Source organism: Podarcis bocagei (assembly GCF_964188305.1).
Source record: "Podarcis bocagei genome assembly, chromosome: W".
NCBI classification, from domain to species: domain Eukaryota; kingdom Metazoa; phylum Chordata; class Lepidosauria; order Squamata; family Lacertidae; genus Podarcis; species Podarcis bocagei.
Genome location: NC_138131.1, coordinates 30801768 through 30814732, shown reverse-complemented (window position 1 = coordinate 30814732; position 12965 = coordinate 30801768). Strand labels below are relative to the sequence as shown.

The window sequence follows — 12965 nt, the reverse complement described above, 5'->3', positions numbered from 1 at the left end:
TCCCTGCCCAAGCTGCTTCAGGTCGTGGCGGATGTTCTCCTGGAGACACCTAGCTTGGTCGTCCTAGGGGATTTTAACATCCATGCCGACACGACCTTACAAGGGGCCGCTCGGGACTTCGTGGAAAGCATGGCCTCCATGGGGCTGTCCCTGAATAAGTCTGGCCCAACCCATAGCCGTGGACATGCCTTGGACCTGGTGTTTACCTCTATGGATGTTGGTGATCTGACACTAAGTAAAAGCGCAACGAAAGAAGTGCCATGGTCAGATCACTTCCTGGTGCAACTGGACTTCTCTGCGACCCATCCCCTCTGCGGGGAGGTGGGACCAATTCGGATGGTCCGCCCCCGCCACTTAATGGATCCAAATGGTTTCCAGAGAGTGGTAGGGGATGCTTTATCCCATGTTGATGGCCTTTCAGCTGATTCCCTGGTGGCCCGCTGGAATGTGGAGTTAACCAGGGCTATTGACTGTTTGGCTCCGAAGCGCCCTCTCCGATTGCATGGAGCCCGGACAGCCCCGTGGTTTTCCACGGATCTGAGGGCAATGAAACAATCGTTGAGACGGCTAGAGCGCCGGTGGCGGATAACTCATTCCGAATCTGACCGGACACAGGTTAGAGCTCAACGTCGAGCCTACCAAGTGGCGATAGCGACGGCGAAGAAGAATTTCTTCACCGCCTCTATTGCATCTGCAGAAAACAGCAGCAAGAGACTTTTTCAGGTGGTTCACAATTTAGCGGAACCACCTGCAACATCGGGGCCCAGTACGGGCCACATATTCTCCTGCAATGATTTTGCAAAGTTTTTTGCAGATAAAGTCGCTCAGATTCGGGAAGAAGTAGACTCCACCGTGGGAGCAGGACCGGGGCGGGAGAGTGCTAGAGTTCTGTCTAGTCAAGTTGAGTGGGATCAATTCTAATCTGTTACCTCCGAGGATGTGGACAGGCTGCTTGGACGAGTGAAACCAACCACCTGTCTCCTGGATCCTTGCCCATCCTGGCTTATAAAAGCTAGCCGGGAAGGACTGGGCGATGGGCTTCGTGGGGTGGTGAATGCTTCCCTCCGTGAGGGAGCCTTCCCAGACCCGCTGAAAGAGGCGGTTATTAAACAGCTTCTTAAAAAACCATCTTTAGATGCGGCCACGATGGCCAACTATCGCCCAGTCTCAAATCTTCCATTCCTGGGCAAGGTGATTGAGCGAGTGGTTGCCGAACAACTCCAGGCACGCCTGGAAGAAGCGGACCATTTGGATCCCTTCCAGTCGCGATTCAGGCCTCATCATGGGACTGAAACTGCCTTGGTCGCACTGGTTGATGATCTGCGGCGGGCTAGGTACAAAGGTGAGAGCTGTTTCCTAGTTCTGCTGGATCTCTCAGCGGCGTTTGATACCATCAACCATAGCATCCTTCTGGACCTTCTTGAGGGGCTGGGAGCTGGGGGCACTGTTATACAGTGGTTCCGCTCCTTCCTCCTGGGCCGTGTTCAGAAAGTGGTGGTGGGGGATGAGTGTTCAGACCCCTGGGCTCTCACTTGTGGGGTGCCTCAGGGTTCTGTCCTCTCCCCCATGCTTTTCAACATTTACATGCAGCCGCTGGGATAGATCATCAGGAGGTTTGGGCTGGGTGTTCATCAGTATGCGGATGATACCCAGCTCTACCTCTCTTTTAAATCAGAACCAGTGAAGGCGGTGAAGGTCCTGTGTGAGTGTCTGGAGGCGGTTGGAAGATGGATGGCGGCTAACGGATTGAGGTTGAATCCTGACAAGACAGAAGTACTGTTTTTGGGGGACAGGAGGCGGGCAGGTGTCGGGGATTCCCTGGTCCTGAATGGGGTAACTGTGCCCCTGAAGGACCAGGTGCGCAGCCTGGGAGTCATTTTGGACTCACAGCTGTCCATGGAGGCACAGGTCAAATCTGTGTCCAGGGCAGCTGTTTACCAGCTCCATCTGGTACGTAGGCTGAGACCCTATCTGCCTGCGGACTGTCTCGCCAGAGTGATGCATGCTCTGGTTATCTCCCGCTTGGACTACTGCAATGCACTCTACGTGGGGCTACCTTTGAAGGTGACTCAGAAACTACAACTAATCCAGAATGCGGCAGCTAGACTGGTGACTGGGGGCGGCCGCCAAGACCATATAACACCGGTCCTGAGAGATCTGCACTGGCTCCCAGTACGTTTCCGAGCACAATTCAAAGTGTTGGTGCTGACCTTTAAAGCCCTAAACGGCCTCGGTCCAGTATACCTGAAGGAGCGTCTCCACCCCCATTATTCTGCCCGGACGCTGAGGTCCAGCGCCGAGGGCCTTCTGGTGGTTCCCTCATTGCGAGAAGCAAAGCTACAGGGAACCAGGCAGAGGGCCTTCTCGGTAGTGGCGCCCGCCCTGTGGAACGCCCTTCCAGCAGATGTCAAAGCGATAAACAAATACCTGACATTCAGAAGACATCTTAAGGCAGCCCTGTTCAGGGAAGTTTTTAACGTGTGATATTTTACTGTATTTTTGGTTTTTATGGAAGCCGCCCAGAGTGGCTGGGGAGGCCCAGCCAGATGGGCGGGGTACAAATAATAAATTATTATTATTATTATTATTATTATTATTAGAAACATGATTTGGGCTCCGCTTTTGAAAATGGAGGACTGGTTGGAAGTAACATAGATCTTGCTGGGATAGAGCTCCTCCGAGACTTGATGACCAACATAAAGGACTACCAACAAAACCAGCAGAGAGGGACTGAGAGAGATTTGAAGGCCTTGGACGTGAGGAATCCAGGCTAAGAACTGATATTATGGACATATTTTGGGGATTGAAACCGGGAAAGGGGGGGGGGAGAGTTTTTGAATCCAAAGGGTGTATAATTTTACGTTGTTGGTTTTTTGTTAGTATGTTTAGTAATTATTATAAAAGTGGGAAATCTGTGGAAGGGAATTTGGGTCGACCTTAGAAAAAGACGTAAATATGAATTAATTGAGGTATAATTTAAATTTGGTTAATGAAGAAGAATTTAATTTAAAAAATAATAATAACAATAAGGTAAAGGTGGGAGATAAGAACTTGCTGAGTTAACTATTGGAATTAGGATGTATGAGGGGGAGGTGTGGGGAAGTCAGGGAAAGTGGTTAAGAAAGTAAGGATTTGAAATTATGCGTGTTTGTGGTTGTGTGTCTGTGTTGTGTTGTGTTGTGTTTTGTGTGTCTTTATAAAATCTGAAAACCCAATAAAATTTTTATAAAAAATAAAAAACAAAAAACGCCCTAATCTGAAATACCTACGCATTTGGGGTTCAGATGTAATTATGCATTATCCCGCTAAGCAGAAATTGGGTGAGCGTAGTGTTCAGGGGAAATTAATGGGCTACCAGCAGGGAGCATACAGAATTTATGTACCAGCAACTGGCAATTTTCATATTACCAGAAGCATGATCCAAACTGTAAATTGGAATGGAGTTGCTGTTTTCCAAGATACTAACGGTATAGATAATACTGAGGAAGAAGATGTTGGTTTTTGCTTCCTCACTGAGCAGCGAATGCATGTCACAAGACATTGTTTTGCATTCCACAGTCAGAGTTACTGTTGGGTTTCCACGGGAATGGGAGACTGGTTTCTTTGTTAGAGAGACAGTTGCTTCTCTGCTCTTACAGAGGCAGGATGCATGTTTGTATGCTCTCAGCATAGCTTGTAAATAAAGTCAGCACGTGGCACATTACCTGCTTATCCTTCTGCTGTGTGACGACGCTCTGCTTGGGCTCAAGATAAGATGAGCCTGTATCAGCTTCAGAGCGGCCGAAGCTGGTCAAAATCTCACATTTTTGGTTCCAGGCCCAGAAACACGGAATCGGACTAATGGCTGCTGGCAGAGGAACAGAGGAACGGATCGGGCGTTATCTGCTCTGCGTGTCAAGATGATTGATGAGAGGTATGTGCTCTTGCAACGGGCAGCCTGCCAGTTCCTAATTAATGGCTATAAGGCTGGACTTTGAACTTTTCAAGCCGTATGCAGCGGCAGAGGCTCAAAGGCTTGAGAGGCTTGAAAACCGAAAGTGCTTTTACAAGTGCTTTTGGAAGCAGCTGTACTCAGACGCAGCTTGATTGATGACGCAGAAGGCTAATGCCAGAGTCATGGCGGCCCTTCGGGATGCTTTCGGGATTCCAAAGCTCGATAAGAAGAATTATGCGGAGTGGGCATTGTATGCAGAAGCTTTGCTACGAAAAGAGGGTCTGTTCAATGTTATTACAGACACACCCCCCCAGCTCCAATGACAGATGAATGGGCAGCTAAAGATTCCAAAGCTTGGGGAACTCTTACATTGATAGTATCCCCAAAAGAGCTCTGTCTGTTGCGTGATAAGACCTCAACCAGAGAAATTTGGGACACTTTAATATTTTTTTAAAGTAATATTTATTAAAGTTTCATAAACAATCAAAAGCTTCAAAGTTTAAACATAGAGTACAAAAACCAAAAAAACTACAAAAATGAGAAAATACAAAACAAAACACATAGAAATACACAATAGAGAACAGTTAACAGAATAGAAAAAGAAGACAAAGACTCTCCTCCCTGAAAGAGAGGGGAGTGGTTGTGGGCGGGAGCCCGAACACCGCTCCTAGCAGGGGGCGTTGCCCCCTGCCTCCAGCTCACCTGGCTGGCACTCACGCCCCCCCCCCCCGGTGGCTGCCCAACCAGGGGCCATGGGGGGGCGTGTCCAGCAGCCTTTATGCTGCAGTGCCAGCCTCTCCCCGGCCTCATTTCTCTTTGTCGTCCTGTGCGAGTCAGGAGGATACTCTCTCTTCAGTGTTCTTGCAGCGAGAAGCGGCCACGTGGAGCTAACTTGGAAGAGGACGTCTGAGAAAGGGAAGCCTGTAATTCCTCCTTTGCTTTTACCTTACCTTTACTTTAATTCCACCTTTAATTCCCTCTTTACTTTTCTCCAAATACCTCCTAATTGTTCCAAATTTCATCTCTGATCCCGAAGCCTTTACTCTGTGTATGTGTGTGCTGTGCTTCTCCGACTTTAAATCAGTCACTCTGTGTGTGTGTGCTGCTCTTCAGGCCTCAAAACAGACACTCTCTGTGTCTTTGCGGGCAGCATCTCAGCGTGCTTGGAAGGGGGGAAATCTGAGAGCTGCTGGTGTGGGTTCTATGAGTGCTTACTATTTCTGTTTGATTTGCTGGTGCATTTTAAAACTGCCGTATTGCTGTGAATTCCTGTGAGGGCTTTTCCAGCAGTTTATTATTATTTCAACTCCCCCCCTTCCCCCTTCGTTGCCCCCCCTCCCTACTCTGGAATTTTGTCCCTCTTGAGCTGACATTGTCCTCCCTCCCCCTTTGCTAGCTGGCTTTGTGTCCTTCTCTAGCAGGCTCCGTGGTTTGGCTTGGAGCCCTTCCTCCCCCTCTCCCCACGTGTTGCCTTCTCCCTTTGGTGTTGCTCCCCCACGCCTCCGCGATTTCAGGGGGCAGCAGCTCCATTTAAAATCCCCCCCCCCCCCGCTTGGTTTAAGAGTGTGCACTTCTCTGTGTCTGGCTGGTGGTTTTCAATCATTCATTTTATTCTGTTTATGTCATCTGCTGAATTGCATCGCAAGTGACTCATTCTGTTGTCATAGAAGTGGCTGTTGCCTGGGGGCAGGAACATAGTAGCTAATGATCGGTAGTTAAGAGCTTTTGTTCCTCAGCCTTCTCCGTTGTAGAGGCAGCTATACTGCAGCTGCATCCCCACGGTAATTCTGTTCAGCTTACCCCAAAGTCTTTGTTAGTTGAGCGTGCTATCCAAAGAACTACTTAGTTGAACGTGATTTTATTTGCCTGGCATTTATCGTTATATTAGCTGCTTTCAGCATTTGTTTTACTTGGGAGACGCAGTCACACCCCCATTATTCTTCACCCTCCACTCCCCCCCCACTCCCCTTCCCCTCGCATTGTCCTTTGATCACCGGCCAGGGTTGCTTTGTTTTCCCTTAAGCTCCGAATAGCTGGGCAATTAACAGCCTCCTGGTCTTACAGAAGGCAGCTTATGCTTTAGCTGCAGAACCAGTTCTCTTTTGTTGTTCTAGTGACACCTTTACTGCCACCCCCTTGCGTCCCCTTTGTCTCCGGGCGGGGCTGCTTTACCTGCAGTCGTCTCCGCCCATTGCTCACAGCAATTGAGTCACCTCAATATAATTGCTGATAGTATCAGCAGTTGTTGAAATTCAGTTTGCCAGATATATTGCAGATTAATTGAAGCAGGCCCCCTGGTGGAGGCAGGTTCCTTACTATCTGATATCTAGTGGTCAGCGGTGGCTCAATTTGCTAATTAATATCTGCAACATATTATTTACATCTATTTTAAAATATCAATCAGGTAATTTGATCAAGCCATTCGATTTGCACCAACATATTCAGTAATTGATTAGAGACTAATTTAAGAGGCTTGAGATTTTACTAACTGGGGATTACATTAATTTTATATTATTTTAACTGATTTGAGATGCTTGAATAAAGTCTGAATTTGACCAGTTTATTGGACACAATAGGGTGCTAATTAACCAGTAGCAATAGCTAGTGTAAATTGATAGCGGCTTTATAGTAACTTTAATTACATTGTAATAATTTATTGAGAATTAGTGAATCAATGATTAGCAATATATTTACTGATTAAATAAATAAATAATAATTAATTAAAATAATAATAATAATTTAAAATAATAAATAATAATAATAATAATAATAATAATAATAATAATAATAATAATAATTAACAAAAATAAATAAATAAAATTAATAATAATAACTACCAGGCAGGATACATTGTCGCTTAAAGACAGGCAGTTCGTGGTACATTGTTAATTCAGGTACCTGGCGGATGGCCAATCAAGGATACATTGTCTTTGGCAGCATTTTCCTTCTGCTGGGGCCTCCAGCATAACCTTATGTTTTTCAAACTGTTAGTTAAAGGGACATTTCCATTTGATTGCAGTGTGGGGGCCGCCCATTGTTCCATCCCTATATGCTTGTGTGTTATTTAGCTGTGTCTATCTGCCTGACCCTTTGCTTGGTGGCAAATAAATAAATTTATAGGCAAATACAAACCAAACAGTCAAGTGAAGAATAATTATTTCATATCATCATTAGTTATGGTAGACAATTGATAGCATCATCAATTAATTCTACTTACAGTGGTAATTATTTGAACAAATAATACTGGAATAGATTGTAATAAATAACAATAACAATAAATAATAGAATAATAATAATAACAACAAATAAATAAATAAATAAAAATGAATAGATAAATAATAGAATAAAATACTACTAATAATAAATAAAATAAGTGGATGTAATTTATTTATTTATTTATTTTTTGAAAAAATATTATAATAAATAAATAATGATAAATATACATTAATAATAATAAAAGAGAATAAGTGGAATGATGTCACATACCAAGATTAAATTGATTAATTAATTAAACAAATCCATAGATAAATATATAAATAAATAACATTTAAAAAAATAAAAAAAATAAAATTCATTAATAATAAATAATTTACATATATTTTGGAACCCTCAGTTGGTTAGAGCGTGGTGACAATAACGCCAAGGTTGCAGGTTTGATCCCTGTATGGAACAATTATATATTCCTGCTTTGCAAGGGGTTGGACTAAATGACCCTCGGGGTCCCACACAATTCTAGAGAGCCTGGATAGCTCAACTGGTTAGAGCATGGGGCCGATAATGCTAAGGTTGCTGGTTTGATCCCCGTATGGGACCCCGGTATATTCTGCATTGCAGGGGATTGAATGAGATATTATAATATGAAGTAGGAAGCATCTTAATTTTTAAGAAAAGTTTTTTAAAAAAAGAATTAATAATAATAAATATTAATATATATAGAGAGAGTAATAAATAACACACGCAAGCACATACTAATGGGATAAACAATTAAACATTTAACTGAATGCTTGAGAATCATTGTTTATTTTAAGTAAAACAATCATTAATTAGTATATTTGTTTCAGAATCAATAACACGTCCCTGTACAACCGCTTGTAAGCGGTGGCACGTGTTTGTGGCAGTAGCTTTAGCATGTTATCCATGGCGCCTAAGAGGAAGCACTCTGCAACGGAATCAACTCACACCTCAGGCTGCATGGGTGCCAATAGCCGTAATTCATTGGGGGTGCCACATGGACGGGATAATAACCCCAAACCTATTTCACACTGCCTAAATGCATTTAGATCGTTCATTGATGATTATGAGCAGCGTTTTTTCTGATCAATCCCCTATAATGAATAATTATTTCATATCATCGTCAGTTACGGTAGACAATTGATAGTATCAGTAATTAATTCTACTTACAGTGGTAACTGATTGAACAAATAATACTGGATTAGATTTTAATAAATAACAATAATAAATAATAATAACAATAAATAGATAAATAAATAAATAACAGATAAATAATAATAGAATGATAACAACAACAATAAGGGGGTATAGCTCAGTGGTAGAGCATTTGACTGCACATCAAGAGGTCCCTGGTTCATATCCGGGTGCCCCTTCCACCAGCTCCCTCCTCTCCGCATTCTTCGATTGAATTCTTCGATCGGGCACTAAGACTTATCCGGAATTTTGGTTACGAGGCACTCTTGGCAAAATGTGACATAGTCAGCCTTCTGTCTATTGCCAGTTCATCCCAATGACTCTCATTTGCTGGGATTCAAATTTCAAGGGAAATATTACATTGTCAAGGCTATGCCGATGGGTTGTTCTGCAGCTGGCTCGGCCTTTGAGACATTTAGCACTTGTTGGGACTGGGCCTTGTGCTACAGAACCAACTCACCTGGGGCAACACGTTACCTCGGTGACTTTTCTACTCATTGGGAAACCCAATACTGGCGAATGTGCCTCCCTTCTGGAGGCCTTCTCAGCTTTGGCCCAGGAGCTGGGAGTTCCCCTCACAGCAGATAAGGCGGACCCTCAACGCATCTTACTTGCCTGGGTATAGAGCTTGACGCAGCAGCTCAATCCGCCCGCCTGCCAGTGGGGAAAATAGTTGCCCTTAACGAAACTATTCGTCAAACCCTTCCCGAAATAATAATAATAATAATAATAATAATAATAATAATAATAATAATGAAGTCGCTCTTAGACAGGCCCAGTCCTTGCTAGATCATTTCAACTTCGCATGTAGAGTAATTTCACCAGGCCGCCCATTTCGCTCCCGCTTAGCCAGGTTGTCAGCGGGCCTCAAGCATCCGCACCATAGAGTAAGACTTATCAAGTCGGTCAAGGCGGATTTTGAGATGGGGATCAGATTTCTGGAACACTACAACGGAGTCTCCCTATGGCTGGAAATCCTTAATTTGGCCTCTGATTTCCAGGTCCACTCCAATGCGCGTGCCCGCCTAGCCAGGCTGTCAGTGGTCTTAGACACCCGCACAACAGGGTCCGCCTCCCCAGGTCGGTCAAGGCAGATCTGGAGGTGTGGACGAATTGTCTGGAGATCTACAATGGGGTATCTCTATGGCAGAATGTCTTGAATCTGTCATCAGACTTCCAGGTCCAATTGGACGCAGCTGGGTCCTTAGGCTTTGGCTTGTACTTCAAGGGGCGCTGGTGTGCACTACGATGGCCGACGGCATGGCAAGGTCAGGCCATCACGTGGGATCTCACCTTTCTCGAGTTCTTTCCAATAGTGGTGGCCGTTCACATCTGGATGGAAGATTTTCGAGATCACCGCGTGTGCTTCTGGACCGACAACTTGGCGGTCATGAACATTCTAGCCAGGCAGTCATCTCGGTCTGAGAGGATCTCCTCCCTTCTGCGGGCGTTCGTCCTCCAGTGCCTTGAGTACAACATAATATTTTCAGCCAAATACGTACCCAGAGCCAATAATGACATTGCCGATGCCTTGTCTCAATTTCAGATACCTCGCTTCCGGTTGCTTGCACCTGGAGCACAACTGTTGCCCGAACCCTTTCCGGAGCACCTGTGGAATGTGGGAGACGCAAAGTGATACAGGGAGTATTGGCATCCATGGCACCCTCCACTCTCAGGTCCTACAAGAAGGCCTGGTGTGATTTCCTTGGTTTCAGGTCTGGGTTATCTGGGCTCTCACATGACGTACCTCCTACCACTGACGATGTCTTGCAGTACCTTTCCCATCTCGATGATCTGGGACGTGCTCCTAAAACCTTAAAGATTCATGTAGCCGCCATCAGCTTTTTTTCAAAAGCTACATTTGCTCATGACCCGGGTAGCGACTTCTTGATCCGTAGAGCCATTGAGGGTTGGGGCAGGTTACAACCTCACAGGGCCGAGGGCCGTAAGCCGATTTCTTGCGGGTTATCACAGATACGCATAAAACTCAGGTCAATTTGCTGGTCCAGGTTCGAAGCACGTCTCTTTTCCGCAGCATACGCTATTGCCTTTTTGGCGTGCTTAGAGTTGGTGAGGTGGTGTTTGAAGTTAGTGCACGAGGTTCAACACGCGGCCTCCGGTGCAAGGACGTGCAGTTGTCCGATTCTAACGTGACAGTGGATATACGTCAGTCCAAGACTGATCAGGCTGGTAAGGGTGTCCTAGTTAAGCTCACGGTGTCGGCACAGCAGGGCCCATGCCCGGCAGAGGACACTAGGCGGTACCTCTACCTCAGACCGCCCGGCCCGGGTCCGTTTCTGGTCCATGAAGATGGGTCACCCTTGTCGAGGCACCAATTCACCAGAGTACTTCGCAAGGCTATTGAGGCTTGTGGTCTATCCTCCCAGGAGTACGCCACACACTCATTTAGGATTGGCGCCGCAACCACGGCCGCGCACCTGGGGCTACCGGCGGACAGGATCAAAGAAATGGCCCGGTGGAAATCCAATGCTTATAAGTCTAATATGTGACCTGCAGCTTTACCCTACTTATCTGCTTTTTCTTTTCTGTCTTTTACCCCCAGCTATGCTCAGGAGAAGCGTGTGGATTTGCGGCCACAGTATAGTTCATGGGGCCCGCGTACGAGCGGTGAGCTGCAGCCTTGCATACAATCTTGGCCTTCCACATGGTGTTCGAGTTTCCTGGCTTTCGAGAAGAGGCATGCGTTGGGAGGAGCTTATGCCACTGCTGTGGGAGAAAGTAGCCAAGTTCGGCCCTCCCGACATCCTTGTAATTCATTTGGGGGAGAATGACCTCGCTAACAGAAGGAGTGTGGACTTGTTGTGGAGCATAAAAAGAGACTTGAATGCATTTGCAGCCTTGTGTCCCAGAACAACGGTGTTCTGGTCCTCCTTCTTGAAACGAACTGTTTGGCGCGGTGCGCAAAGCTGTATGGCCATTGAAAGAACCAGGAAACTTGTAATTCGGGCGGTAGCCCGTTGGGTGCGCTCTATGTATGGCCGAGTCATTTATCATGACCGTATCCGGATCGGCGACCAAGCTTTATACCGGAATGACGGCGTCCACTTATCGGATCTGGGGAACGGCATTTGGTTAGCTAGTGTCAGCAAAAGCATCTGGGATTGGTTGCAGCTTTGAAGGTATTGGCGGCGAGCCTTTAGCTCGGGTGGCGGTTAGGCATTGGAATAATGTGTTGTGGTGTGTCGAAGTGCTAGGTGTGGCCATCGCCTATGCCTTCAATTTATAGGGGTATTCCGGTAAAGGAATCTGGCGGTCGTGTATTCCGTCCGAAGCCTGCTTGGCGGGAGGCCATGGCACGACCCGCGGTGACATCAGGGGTGAGCCTATAGTTGGATTAGCATCAACAGGTGATGAACCCCTGGTGAATAAACCCACTTGTTTTGCGATCCAATGCCTAAGCCAATACCTTTTCATTGCTGTAATCAATAAAGTTGTGGCCTTTTCTAGCCCATTAACCTTATATCACGTGTCCCTGTGTCTTCATTTTACTTCGCGGGGGTCGGGTCCTCGAACCACAATACACCAAAAAACAAAACAGAAAAAAGTTTAGTATTTTCATATCTTATACTTCATTCACTAGTTTCTTGACCTCCTCACACCTCCCTTTTTGTATTCCAATTCAAATATTTAGTTCAGCAAATCCTTACCCTCTATCATTTATCCTTACTCAACATCTTAACCTATAATAAATATATATTTTCCACCATTATCAATCCATATTTACATATTCTTATTAATCTTTTAACCAACACCACTTGTTTTCAATCCAACATCCCTTTAACATTCATTAATTTTACAGTATTTCTGTAGATAGTCTTTAAATTTTTTCCATTCTTCTTCCACTGCCTCTTCTCCCTGGTCTCGGATTCTGCCAGTCATTTCTGCCAATTCCATGTACTCTATCACCTTCATCTGCCATTCTTCCAGGGTGGGTAGATCTTGTGTCTTCCAATACTTTGCGATGAGTATTCTTGCTGCTGTTGTGGCATACATAAAGAAAGTTCTATCCTTCTTTGGCACCAATTGGCCGACCATCCCCAGAAGAAAGGCCTCTGGTTTCTTCAGGAAGGTATATTTAAATACCTTTTTCATTTCATTATAGATCATTTCCCAGAAAGCCTTGATCTTTGGGCACGTCCAACAAAGGTGAAAGAATGTGCCTTCAGTCTCTTTACATTTCCAACATTTATTATCGGGCAAATGATAAATTTTTGCAAGCTTGACTGGGGTCATGTACAACCTATAAATCATTTTCATAATATTCTCTCTTAGGGCATTACATGCCGTAAATTTTATACCTGTGGTCCACAACTGTTCCCAGTCAGCAAACATAATGTTATGTCCAACATCTTGTGCCCATTTAATCATAGCAGATTTAACCGTCTCATCCTGGGTGAGTTCTGCCAACTGCTCAAATTTTTCTCAAGGACTTTAGTTTTTATTTTTTAAATGATATTTATTAATATTTCACAAACAATAAAAACAAATTCCAGCAAATTCCAACATTCAAACTACAAAAGCAAAACAAATAAAAAATACACAATAGAAAAACAGTTGATAGAAAAAAGAATAAAGAATAAGAACA

General features: G+C 44.9%; 1 long non-coding RNA gene across 1 annotated transcript; it reads left to right on the top strand.

The window, feature by feature from the left end:
- Positions 1 to 6782: 6782 nt before the first annotated feature.
- LOC308577904 lies at positions 6783 to 11840 on the top strand. The gene is made up of 2 exons (XR_014003757.1): positions 6783 to 9808; positions 9906 to 11840. It is a non-coding gene; the product is annotated as an uncharacterized lncRNA (long non-coding RNA).
- The last annotated feature ends 1125 nt before the right edge of the window (positions 11841 to 12965 follow it).